At 41.3% G+C, this 13658-nt stretch overlaps 1 protein-coding gene across 17 annotated transcripts in view; it reads left to right on the top strand.

The window, feature by feature from the left end:
* The window catches only part of BCAS3 (BCAS3 microtubule associated cell migration factor), a 726008-nt gene that overhangs the window by 683255 nt on the left and 29095 nt on the right, over positions 1–13658 (top strand). The window lies entirely within an intron of this gene.

The following is a 13658-nucleotide window of genomic DNA, read 5'->3' as shown; positions in this document are numbered from 1 at the left end:
AACCATCTCCCTAGGTTGGGGGTTTGACTGCTGTAATCATCTTTTTCTTAATGTTAGGATGCCATTCAGCCTCATGTAGTACTATTCTGATGAAGAATGGAAGTGATAAGGGCAAAATAAAAAACTCTAGACTGTATTCAGTGGGAAAATAAGGACAGGGAGAGTTGTTCTCTTGTTCCCAGCTGACACTCTTACTGCTGCTTTCTCTTATCAAAGACTCCCTTCTGCTATGCTTGACTGGTTGGCTGGGTGATTCTTCAGAGGCTGTGTTTTGTGCTTGTCACTCCTACACTGGGTCACTTTTAAGATGCGTGGTCTTTTGAATCTTTAAAAGAAAGAACTGTAAAGGAAATCCCAAAGGTGGTTATTTGGCAGGTCATCTGCTGAGAATGAGGGAGAGAGTTGTGACAGGTTTGGGGAGCTTGAAAAGAGCAGATACAGGAGGGAACTGGCTAGGAACAAATGCAAAAAAAAAAAAAAAAGAGTTGTGTAGCAGGGAGGGGCTTTTTGATAAATTTGTCATGATGCTGGTTGAGACAAGTGTGTGATTTTTTTCCAGCACAGCTCAGCAGTCCAGGAGAAAGAGCAGAGGAATTAGATGGTTGGATCATTCTAGATGGGTATAGCAAAGCAGGATTGGCAGATAGACCAGGAAAAGTGATAAGGGGTGAGTGAGTGTGTTCTTGCATTTCTGAGTCTTAAACACTAGGTTGGGCAATAAAGAAGTTGCACCAAGAGTAAGCCAGTGTCTTGAAATATTAGGGAGAGCTCCAGGGACTGACAGGCTCAGTGAGGTTGAAGACTATAAATAAGAATAAGGAAGTGAGGGAGATAGGCAAATAGGATGTTTCATTATCAAAATGTGTGATTTCTGAGCTTACAATACTAAATGTTCCAACTTCAAACAATGACAAAATCTGGATGAATGGGTTGCTGGAGTGAAAGTGAAAGTCATTAGTGTATGGAAGTCAGTGAATTGTGAGGCCAAGGGTGTTGGTTTGATCATGCACCTGGGCATCACATTTTCCTAGCAGCTGGCAGAAATTGTTGAGAAGACAGTGGTATAAGTGCCACAATCCTCTTTAAAGGCAGGGAATTGTCTTAGAAGATTTGTAGATCCAGTGACAAGGATGAGGAGAATGTTCTAGACAGATTTTGTGAGCTCTATGCTCTATTCCTTTGCAAGAGTGATGTAATTCACAAAGAACATTTGTATTCTCTTGGAGAACAAAATACTTCCTTTATTGTCAGATCATTTTAGCATGATTGGAAAATAAGGGAGAAGCTATTTTTCTAAATGCCTGAAAGGAATACTATCTGAGATGTCTAAAAACCTAACCTCAGGGTCTGGCTCTGTGGCCTAATGCAAAGCCTCTTTATACCTCAGTTTCTTTGTGAAAAGGAACTTCACACAATCTTTGTGAGGACCAGTGGGATAGTAGCATATTTGAACATTTACGATGTGGCAGACATAATATTTTATTTATTCCTGTTTTTATAGATGAATAAATTGAGCTGTGAGGTAATTTACCCAAGGTTATGCAACTATGAAATGACAGAACCAGAGCCCTAATGCCTGAGCCTTTAACCATTTCCTATACTTCCTCTGTTAGGCTTTGCGAATACCAAAATAATTTGCAATGCTCACAGTGCTACACTGAAGAGTAGGCATAAAAACAAATTGTTTCACCACAATCCAATACGCACCATGTTAGAGGGTGTACAGGTGCTATGGGGATGTAGCACCGGGCCCAATTCCCTGCTCTTGTGACTCCAGAAAGGCTTCACAGAAGAATCAGCTTGGATTGAGTCTCAAATCTGCTGCAGAAGGCAGTCTATCTTTCATTTCACTGGGCACCCCTAATTGAGAGTTCTCATGTTGATCTGAAATAAGCCAACTCATTGTCTTCTCCCTCTGCATCCTGTTTTGCCCCTTGGGGCCACAAAGAATATTCTATTCCCTTTTCCATAAAATCATTCTTCTATGTTTGAATGCTGAATCACAACTTCCTTAGTCTCTTCTCCAAGTTAAACACAGCCTTACTTTCTTCTCTCCCTTCTTTCCTTCCTGCTACGTGCTGGGCCCTGAGACTGTGCTATGCACTAGGGACATAGAAATTTTAAAAAATAATAATAAAAACAGATGCTGCCCTCAAGGAGTCCACAGTCTAGAGGGAAAGAGAGGAGAAAATACCACCTTGCTCCTGTTTGTGGTCTAAATAGCTGGACCACAGCAGACACCTAATAGTAACTGCCTGTTGTTGAATTGATTACACTATAGTGCTATGATGAAGGTAAGTCCAAGGTGTTTTGGGAGCCTATTGGAAGACCACCTAAGTGACCCAGGAGTAGAGTGGTAGGCTTCCTCAGCTGACCCAAAGATGAGCAGGACTTAACCAAAGGGAGAAGAGCATTCCAGGCAGGGAGAGCAGCAGATGCAGAGGTATAGAGGGCAAGACTTAAGGTGGATCATGACATGCAGAAGCCTGGAGAGCTAAGTATGGACCAGATGATAGACAGTCATGCTAAAAAGATTGAACTTTATATGAGGACAGAGAAGTAAGTGTTCAGATTTGCAGTGTAGAAAAGTTCACTCTGGTAATACCAAGAATGAATTGAAGGGAAGCCATACAAGGGGCAGAAAGACCAGTTTAAAGTTTGTTTGCAGTAATCCCAGTGAGAACTGATATGGACCTACTTTCAGTGGCTATAGAAAGTAGGGGACAGATTTTAGAGGGTTTAGGAAGTAAAATCCACAGGAATTACAGATCAGCTGGATATGGGGGCAAAAGGAAAATGGAGCAACTGAGAAGACATTCACATAGGTATGGAATAGAGAAGGAAGAACAAGTTTTGGAGAAGTGAGGGAATGAATTTTGGACATGCTGAGTTTGAGGTGCCTGTGGAATATCCAAAGGAAAATGTTTGGTTCTTACCCAAATGGATTTGGAGCCCAAGAGAGAACTGAGTTCGAGGTTCATTTTGTAGTTGTTACAACTACGGAAGTGGATAAGCTCACTCAAGAAACGTGTATAGAGAAAGATAAGAAGAGGGCTGAGCACCAAAATATAAGAAGCAGAAGGGGAAAAGCAAGGCCTTGAGAGAGAGAGGAGGAAACCAAGGAAGGTTGGGAGTAGTCAGCAATTTCCAGTGTAGTCAGCTTGTCTTGAAAGTCTCTGGGTTGCCCACAGGGGACTGCATAGTTATACCTAATCTGCCATGATCATGGGAGGACAGTCACATGCTTTATCAATCTTGAGCAGCCATCCTTAAGGCTGCATTTGAGGATCTGCTCCCCTAGAACAGTGGTTCCCAAAATTCCTTAATAAGCATCAGACCCTATGCCGGAGCCACTGCTTTAGAATATCCAAGAGAAGGGCCTGATGATACATTTGTTTAATAAGCACGTTAGATCATTCTTCTCATTAGGGAAGCCTAGGAATGATGCTCTAGACAAGAGGTTGTTTCCTAACAACCTTGAGGCTCTTTCAGACTCCTATGATCCCACTCCCAGTGCCAACCCTCCCAGTCCCACACTCATTCCTACCTAAGGTTCTTGAGAATCCCCATAGTTATGAGCCACTGTTATTGATGGGATTGTGTCCATTAATCCCTCAGATGAGTAGGATGGAAAGAAATGCTAACCCACTGATCTAAAGGAGTTGAGAGTTTCTGAGCAGCTGTCCTGAGTATTTAGGAAGCTATTGTAATTCTGCAGTGAGACAGATAATTGGTTCAGCTATACTTCTCTGAAAGCATTTAGACTGGAGACCCTCACTGCCCTCTGGTGTAGACAGACTGACTGCCTACTCCATTTTGTAGAATTATGGACCTGAAGGTAACCCAGCACTGAAAAAAGAAAAAACACATTAAAAAACTGACTATAAAATAAGTGTGGAAGAGGCACCATATGTAGACAGAGAAGACATTTTTAGGTTGTTGCCACAGAGGAGCTGGCTCTACTTGTTTACATATTTAAGACATAAAACTGGTCAGTGTCTTCAGCAGGGGCATTTATGAAGTATGCCCAGTACTTCTATAATCAGGAGTAATTTTGTAAATAAAGTATTTTGTCTCTACCAAAGGTATTAGTCATGAAGTGATCAAGATGGCCTGTGTCTCTTGTATGAAATTTCAGTCTTGTGGGATTTAAATACTTGCAGAGGTGCAAATATTTTAATTTATTAATGAATAGTCAAGATAAATGATCTTCCCTTAGCAATTAACTTTGGGATATTATCTTTCCAGGATAAATAGAAACATTATATGTATTTTAATATTGGGAGGAGAAGGGACCTGCTGAGGTAGAAAACTCAGGAGGGTGCCTCTAAGGAGCATAGGGACCTCTCCTTTTTGAATTTGAGAGATTTAAGGACAGTGCTGCCTGGAGGCAGGTGGTAGTGCTGTCTGAAATGCCTTTGCAAGCTCTCTTTCAGACCCATGGTACATACTTCAGATTAAAATACAGTGAAGGCTTGGTCTTTAATTCATTCATTCAGTAAACATTAATTGGGCATCTATTATATGGCAAGATCTCTGCTGAGAGTTTTCTTGGTACTTGTTATCTATGGGGCATCAGAATAACCTCCGAGTGAACATGGTTTGATCCTGGAGGGCAGCAATAGAGTATCTTATGCACTATTAAGGCATCATCGGTGACTTAACATTCTCAGTTTAGAAATGCAGTGTGCTGAGCCATGGATATCCCCCATCCTCAAGGAGCTGAACGGCTTGGACTTTATGCTTGTCTCTCAAAAGATCTGGAGTGAAGTGGTGAAAGCACCAACCTTTGATCACTCTAGTCTTAAGAGTAAAACCAGAACTTCACAGATTATACATTATATAGTTTTGAAGATTCTAGTCCATACATTGTCATTTGAAATTTAGCATAATCTTGTGGATTATGCAGAACAACTAGCATTATTGTTCCTCGTTTACAGTAGAAATAACTAAGCTTCCAGGAGGTTAAGTGACTTGCTCAGGGTCATTCAGCTCAAACACAGCAGAACCAGAACTAGTGCTGTTTCAATTCTTAACTCTGCTCTTTCCACCAACAGAACCCTACTTCAGAGCCATAACCACTACTTATTAGTTAGTGACTTTATAATCACCTCATCTTGTCAAAAGGATTTGCCCCTTCATCTCACAATGGTTTTAAAAAACAGGATTTTTCTTGTTAAAATAAGAAGGTGCTAAATGAAAAGAAGAGATTGCACCTAGAGTCATAGAGTACAAACCACTGCTACTGTGCCTTGAGAGTAGCTCCAAGGACAAGAGCTAAAAGGAGAAAGGATGGTTTATCCAGTAAGGGGCTACTACCACCATTTTGTATTTTGAGAGCAGGAAAGCCTCCTTCTTCATCAGAAGATTTTAGAGCTCATATCCAGGCCCCCTCATTTTAAAGGAGTTAATGACTTGCCAAGGAGAGGTTTAGTAAATTTGCAGGTTTCTTGAGCTATTTGGTAAGTATTGCTACAACAAACAGTTTGGATTTTATTTATTTATTTTTTTAATAGTCTGATATGAGAAAACTATTCTAGTAGCTTTTCAACCCTAAAGGCATTTTCTAAAAATAAAATGAAGCTCAGTAAGAAAGTAATTCTCTCATTCAGCTGTTACCACTAACTCAAGGTTAGATGACAAGTCCATGTCTGTAAGCCATAGCAACATGAGGTCTGCGGCCCCTCCAAGGAGGCCTCTTGGTGCCTTGGCTTTTTTTTTTTTTTTCTTTCTCCTCTTTATGGATGAATCAGGTCTTCCTCTAATCCATTATGAAACCTAGGTCCAAAGATAAAAAGATAAGTTTCTGCATACACACAAACATACTGGTTCTAGACTGGCTGTATAAACTTGCTCCTCACCTGAATATAACAGAAACAAAATATGTTGCTTTCTTTTCATGAGAGGAATTGGCATTTCTTACACAAGCAAGGTTTAAGAAGAGGATCACCTGACCTTTTTGACCTTGCTTTTTAGCTAGGGAAAGAAATAACATTCTGATTGGCCTCAGTGAAGTAGGAGGATAGGGAAGAAGGAGGAAACCTGGCCCCAGGCTCCAGCGGTGACCAGGAATCCCTTTACCCCAGGTGCCAAATTTGGTACACATGAGACCAAAGAGTTGCAGGAAAATCATAACCAGATTAACACATTGTTTGGCCAGTTTTCACACTTACTCATGAAGTGGGTATTTTACATGGCCTAAGCAGAATCTCCTCCCAAGCAGGCAAGGATTCCCCAGCTCTCTTCCACAGGGAATAAGACCTGCCAGAGGAAAGGGCAGAGACAAACCCCAGCCTGCAAGTCTTTCTTTGAAAGGCCTTGGCCTGCCCCTCTCCACCTATGCCCCAACACTCCCACTCTGCTCTTCGGTGGTTAACAGGAGGTATGAACTTCTCTCCTTTGCTTTTATAGAGTGTTAACCCCAATTCCTGGAACTTTTGTTAACACTTAACACAAGGCTGGAACTGAGCAGGGAGGGCAAGGGACTTGCAGCTGAAGGTAGTTTGAGACTTGAACTCAGGGGGTGGGGAGGGAGGAGGAGAGGAAAGGAAAGGCAGACGTTAGATTAATGTCAGCTGGATAAAGCAACCATGTATAATGGAACAAAGACTTATTTGCAAGGCTAGGGTTCTGTCTGGTTCTGTTTCTGTTATTTGTCGGCCATATCCCATCGCCTCCTGAGCCACTATTTCTTTGTCTTTAAATGAGTAGCTAGGAACAGATATACTCTAAGGGACCACCAGCTAAAAAATGCTTTGGGACTCAAGAAGGGTGAGGGGAGTATAATGTAAGCAACACTTTGCAAATTTTAATGTGCATGCAGATCACCTGGGGATCTTGTTAAAATGCAGATTCTAATTTAGTAAGTCAGAGATGGGAACAGAAAGGATGCTTAAATATATATATGTAAAACAAATATTGCCATTTTAACCATTTTTAAGTGTACAGTTCAGTGGCATTAATTACATTTACAATGTTGTGCTACCATCTACCACCGTCCATTACCAAACTTCTTCATCTCCCCAAACAGGAACTATGTAACCCTTTAACTCCATTCCCGCCTCCTCCCAGCCCCTGGGAACCTCTAATCTACTTTCTGTCACTATGAATTTGCCTGTTCTAGATATTTCATATAAATGGAATCATACAATATTTGTCCTTTTGTGTCTGGCTTCTTTCACTCAGCATAAGGTTCATCTATGTTGTAGCTTGTAACAGAACTTCGTTCTTATGGCTGAATAATTAATATTCTGTTGGATGAATATACTACATTTTGTTTATCTATTCATCTGTTAATGGACACTGAGTTGTTTTGGTATGACTGCATTAGAGCTTCCAGGTCATGCTGATGCTCCTGGTTGTGGACCACACTTTGAATAATAGAGGTGAAGAACACAGAATGGGGTTCTCCAAACTAAGCTCCATCCCTCACTTGATTTCCCTGCACATATGTCCTGAGCTGTGAAATGGGAGGTAGTAATAGTTGCCTTGCCTGCCTCCTTAGGGCTGTTGTGAGGATTAAAGGGAGAAAATGCCTGTGAAAGCACCTTGTAAAGGGTATAGCAGCATACGGTGTAAGAGATTATTCTCATTGTTAAGATTTCTATGCCTCATTGCTCACACTGTGTGTTTCTGCAGCTTCTCAACTTTTCCCCACATCCTCCCTGGTTTCCATGCCTGAGCTGCTGAGTCAGTGTGACCAGCCAAGAAATGAACAAATACTTTGACATGTTAAGGCAAGAAATGACAGTTCCCAGGCACCCTGCTATTTCAGGTGTGGGACAAACCCTGGACACACCTCGAGTGATAAATTCAAGCGATGCCAAATTGAGCCCCAGCCCCCATAAGCTGCAAGAGCAGGAAATGAGGCTGGAAGTCAGGGAAGTCCGCGTTAGACAAGGGTCCTGAGGCAGCAAACCCTGAAGGAGTTTCAGCAAGACTATATTACAGTTCCTTTTCAGTACACCTCTCCAATCTTGTCCCAGTACAGGTGCCATGATAATATTTCTGTAGCATGTTAGTATGTTCCCTGAGGATCTTCACAGATGGTGTTACATCTACCCTGTGAGGCAAGAACCCATATTGACTGAGGCAGGTCATTTAACCATCCTGAGCCTCAGTATCCTCATCTGTCAAATGGAGTTAGTGGTATCTGTCCTGCCTGTTACATGCTGTTGTGATCTCACAACCAAATGAAATAATTATGAGAAAGTATGTACTGATTATGTTAAAACACCTAAGGTATCATCACCATGAGACCTCCTGCTCCAGTGGGCTCTACTCATTTTCCCCAAGTAAGTAGTATCCATGCCTTTCTGTTTTTATCAGACTATTCATTCCCCCATTGTGGAATGTTCTCTACCCACCTAAAGCCTCAGCACCTGATGGAAACTGTTCCCAACCACCCTAGCTTCAGTGAATGCTCCCTACATTGTCCAGAACGGTGCTGCTTCTCATCTTGCTTTGTTTGGGCCCTGGGAACCAAGTCTTTGTTCAATAACTTCATTGTAAGGACCTAGAAAGCAGAGATTCTGATTTATACCAACACCCCATGTCAGAATGGCAGGACATGTACAGGTCTTCATCCCACAACACCTGTAGCTGAAAATCTGTTATAGATTTGTCCCCTAGAGTGAGAACTGATGGATTTTGATGGCAAAGAGAAATGGAAGGCTGACCACACACTACAAGTAGAAATGCCTATTACCCAATCATTTTGAAGCCCAGGAAGTTAGGTGATGAGCAAAATGACAAAACCACATATAGACTGGACTTCACACCAATCTACTCCAGTATCCACAGGCACAGACAGAACCTTCCTTCAGTGTAGAGTGGGTTCCTTCCTTCCCTTTCTCAGAGTTACTACCTCCAGGGCTTAAAGGAGCCCTGTAACAGTAATAGGAGCCAATTTGCCCACCAGCACCCCTCCCTCACTTTTGAAATTCCTTCCTGAGGCCACCGGCCTGCAAAGTTGAGCTTCTAGACATCTCTGCTAGTTGGGAAAGCACAGAGTCTCACTCAGAAAATGCAGATCCTCAGTGAGGAGAGTAAAAGGTAAAAAATAATCCAGAAAGACAAGGCATGTATGTCTGTGTGTATATTGAGTTTCACATCTGAAATCTAGTCATGTCTGATAGTTTTAGAAACATCTTCTTTGATAATAAAAACAGAGGACTTCTTGGCCCCAGGTTTCAGACTTCAAAGTTCTCCTCAATTGAGGGCCTCATGTTTGACTTATTTGTGGAGCACGAAAATATTTTCAAGGTGAATATAGGATTTTAGTTGGGTTGGTGCTCCCTCCTCTCTACTACAAATACCACTTTAATATTCCAGAGTAGGAAGACTGAGCTGAAAACCTCCGTATGGTACTGTAGCCATATTTTCAAAATCAAAATTTAGTATTGGGTTTTAGTGGAGAAACTGTAGGCTTTGGAACCAGATAAAATGAGGTGTGAATCCTGACTGTACTCTTAATATTAATATGTAGGACCAACATTTTACTTCTCTCTGCTTCAGTTTCTTGATATGTAAAATGGGCATCAGAGCATCAACTCATAGAGTTGTTGGGATGATTTAAATAGGTAGTGTGTGTAAAGTGGCTAGCCATACCTGGCACAAAATACACACTCAACAAATGTTAATCCTCTTACTTTTCCTGATCTGAGTACAAAATTATTTGGAATTGACTGTCTTGTTAAACTCCGTTTATGTGCTTGCTGTTTTGAGAGATACAGTTCCATGAAGTTTTTCCACTCAAGGAGTTAGGTTTCCGGGAACACAGTTTGTCTTGCAGTGTATTCTAACAGACTTCTGTGTAAACATACTGGTGTAAACTTTCTCTGCTGCCTCAGAAGGAGGCCAGAGAATCTTGAAGGAAATATTTTTATTGCATGCTAGAATTACATGCACTTCCCACTCAGAAGGGTAGAAATCATGATTGTGCCAGGTTTAAAGCAGAGGACAACAGGGCCTCTGGGACTCCTGTCTGGGAAATGCCAGTTCAGTCTAACTTGGAAAGCTCTTGTTCTCCAAGGCACCTCCCGGTCTGGGCTGAATGTAGAGCCAGTTGAAATTCTCCTTATTGGGACCTGCAGTGATGACTGATCTCGGGTTCACAGCAAACTGCAGGAGCCCTGCTCAATGACCTCATAATGATGTGTGAAGGGCTCAGACATTCCTTGACAAACATGAAAGGGTGCCTCCTAGGAAGCTGTGTCTCCTTTATCCAAGAGATAGTTGGGGGAGGGGGGAGGAATGAAGGTGACAGGTAAAGGGAATTGTTTTAAATAGCAACTTTTCCCAGAGTTGCTCTTTTAGCCTTATTTGATCTGATGGATAAAATTTGTACAGAGGTGAAATTGTTTTTGCACACAAGTTGATGCACATTCCTGATAGAAATTAAAAAGAAATATGTTGTATGTACACAGAGATGAGTCAACATTGCGTGCAGGCAGCCATGGCCACTGGGAGAAGAGTTAAACATAAGCCCTGTTGCTGCAGGCTTGCCTGCCCCCAGCTGAGTCGAGATTGAGCACAGGGCATGACCCAGGAGGCCCCTCAACAAGGGCAGACCCTCCTTTTTTGTGCCCTCCTGGTCCCTTCACAAGTGCTTCTGTCACAGGGCATTTTTTGCTCTGTCAACTTTATCTTTTTCCTTAATTTTTTTTAACTAATTATAAAAGCTATAAGAAACATATAAAAAGAAATAAAGTAAAAGAAAAGAGTCTCCCTCATAACCCAGCAACCAGAGGCAGTCTGGTTAACATTTTGTCAAGAATTGCTTACAAAGTTTCTCTGTGCTTCTTTTATACTATTCAGTTATACTTGCATTTTTTACTTAACATTATATCAAAGAATTTTCCCCATTATAAGCATCATTTTTCTTGACTACCTAATATTCTACTGCGAGAATAAAGTATGGTTTACTTAACACCCTTATTGTAAGGCTATGTTAAGTGGCTGTGAATGACTTTATACATAAAGTCTTGTTGGAATCTTAGATTATTTATTTTGGCTAGATTTTGCAAGTGGTATCCCTAAGTCAATCATTGGGAGTGTTTTTAAAAGGTTCTTAATACATATTGCCAAATTGCCCTTCAGATAGCTTATGCAAGTAATATTCTCATCAGCAACACAGTCTGCCACATTTCCTCCTTACTTGTGTTAAATATGATTCTGTTTATAAAAGAATTTAAGGAACTGGAATATGTGATCCCCACACTCAGACATCAGGGAGATCCTGGAGATATAAGGGACCAAGCCTTCATCAGAGCCAAGAGACCACTTCCCCTACTGTCTGTGTCATCTGCAAGCATCCTCACAAAAGTAGGGTACAGATACTCATATGCTTTGACTCCCCATCAACAACCCTTGAAATATAATTGACACAAATCAATTCGTTTAATGATGGAGGAGCTCAAGCTAGGCGGTATCTATTTCTAGGAGTTGGTGGGGCCATTACCCACCTCATTATTATTCCTCTGTCTGCTTGTCTTTTGGATCAGAGGTTTCCTCTTCACTTTCTTCACTTTCCGAGCCGTTCACAGAATCCCACCGCCCTTAAGAAAAACTGCTCTCAGAGTCCTGAGATATTTCTCCATGTTCAAATGACCCTGTGCAGTTTTAATAAACACTTTCATATACTATCTGATCTGATGCTCAACAGCCCTGGAAAGCAAATACTCCCTTCTCTGTTTTAGAGGCATATGAGTTTCCTATAGCCAACATATCAAATTACTAACAAGTTGGTAACTTAAAACAACAAACTTTATTCACTCACAGTTCTGGAAGCCAATAGTCTAAAATCAAAGTGTTAGCTGGGCCAAGTGTCCAAAGATTCTCCAAATCCTACCTTGCCTCTTGCAGTTGCTGTTCACTCCTGGTGTTCCTTGGTTTGTGGCAGCATCCAAGCTCTGCCTCCATCTTCACATGGCCTTCTTCCCCTGGTGTCTCAGTGTCTTTGATCCCACTCTCCTTTCTTTTATAAAGATATGGGTCATTAGATTTAGGTCTAACCTAAATCCATAATGATCTTATTTCAAGATCTCTACTTACATCTATTTTCAAATAGTCACATTTTCTGAGGTTCTAGGTTTACAGATCTTTTGTGGGGGGATACCATTAACCCACTACAATAGGTAAGGAAAACAAGGTCTAAAGAAGTTAAATGACTTCCTGAAGTCATACAGTGAGAAAGTAATAGAGATGGCATTTAAACTCAGGTCTTCTGATTACCATACGCCTTTAATTAGGCCAGAAAAATAGACTCTTCTGGTATGTCTGTTCAAGTATGTTGTTATCTGGTTCATAGAAAATTAACTTTGGTAGCTTTTATGCTAGGCATACCTAAAGCAGATACCTAAAGCATCATTTCACATAGTGACCACTACTCTGTTAGTATGTTATTGTTAATTACATTGAAACTGTTAGTGCCAATGTGAAAGCCTTCAGTGGTATTCATTCATTTATCACCATGTGGCAAATGGGGAAATTAAGACCCAGAAGGGATTAGTGACTTACCCAGGGTCACCCCAAAAGTTAATAGGAGAATCTCAATTATAACCTAGATGTCATGATTTGTTATCTCTATTTTCATTTTTAAAGTGTGCATTATGATTAGTATATTGGAATTGTGAAAGCAGTCTCATTGTCAAAACTATTATTCTATGTTAAATTGCAAAGAAATTCCTCTTCTCTGGCACAGGAAGATTTGGTAAGTTGGTCACACATGGCAAACTGGTCATGGACTGTCTGACCAGTGAATAGTTTCTTCTCATTAGTGGCCCTGTGGGCCTGTGAGAACAGATGTGCACTTCCTTACCACACCTGGCATCTCCTAGCTTTCCAACATTATCTGAAACCTTTCTTTGTTTGCTGGTGTTTTTCCTTTCTCCTTGTTCATTTCAATCCCTAACTGGAATAGAAGATCCTTTAAAAGTGACTTAACCCCAAATCTAAATCCCACAGACGAATGGGTGACTATGGAACAAATGCTAAGCTGATTATCATAAGTTTGGAGAGCAGTAGACAGCTCAGTCAAAAGATTGCTGGAGTCAGTACCCCTTTTGCTGTGTACACATTGGTGGATGGGAGATTATGGTTATCTTGGGAACCACTCCAAAGGGATTGAGAGGGAAAGACAAGATCCTTATTTTTCACTCTACCTGCTCTCCCTCAGTGAACAAACCTCTGTAATTCATGACATAGTGTGTATTGACATATTGACCAACTAAACATAGTCCTCAGCCTGTGCTGGTGGGAATCGACCTGTAGTGTAGAGCAAGGAATTCTTCCCTACCACACCAGTTTTAAACTCATCTTGGTGAGCTGGTTTGGAGGGTAGGCAAGGAGACACTCCAGTGTTTGCCTTCATTATGATTAGGATTGTTTCTTAGCTATAATGGACATCATATACCCAGAAGGACTTAAGTCTTGAGAAGCATTGTTTCATGGCAGGTTTTGCTTTTGGTACCTGGTCTCCCCAGAAATCTGATCAACAGGCTCTCGATAAAGACCAAACCCTGGGTTGAATCTAATTGATGCAAAGTAGAGGCTGTGCCACAGTCTCATAAATAGCAAGGGTGCAATTAGATGCTATCAATTTAGAGACGCCTCCCTCCTCCCCCTGCCACCTCCACCTCCTTGGCCCCTAGCAGTGG

The sequence above is a fragment of the Tamandua tetradactyla genome, chromosome 6 (genome assembly GCF_023851605.1).
Source record: "Tamandua tetradactyla isolate mTamTet1 chromosome 6, mTamTet1.pri, whole genome shotgun sequence".
Lineage (NCBI taxonomy): Eukaryota > Metazoa > Chordata > Mammalia > Pilosa > Myrmecophagidae > Tamandua > Tamandua tetradactyla.
This window is presented reverse-complemented; position numbering and strand designations above follow the sequence as displayed.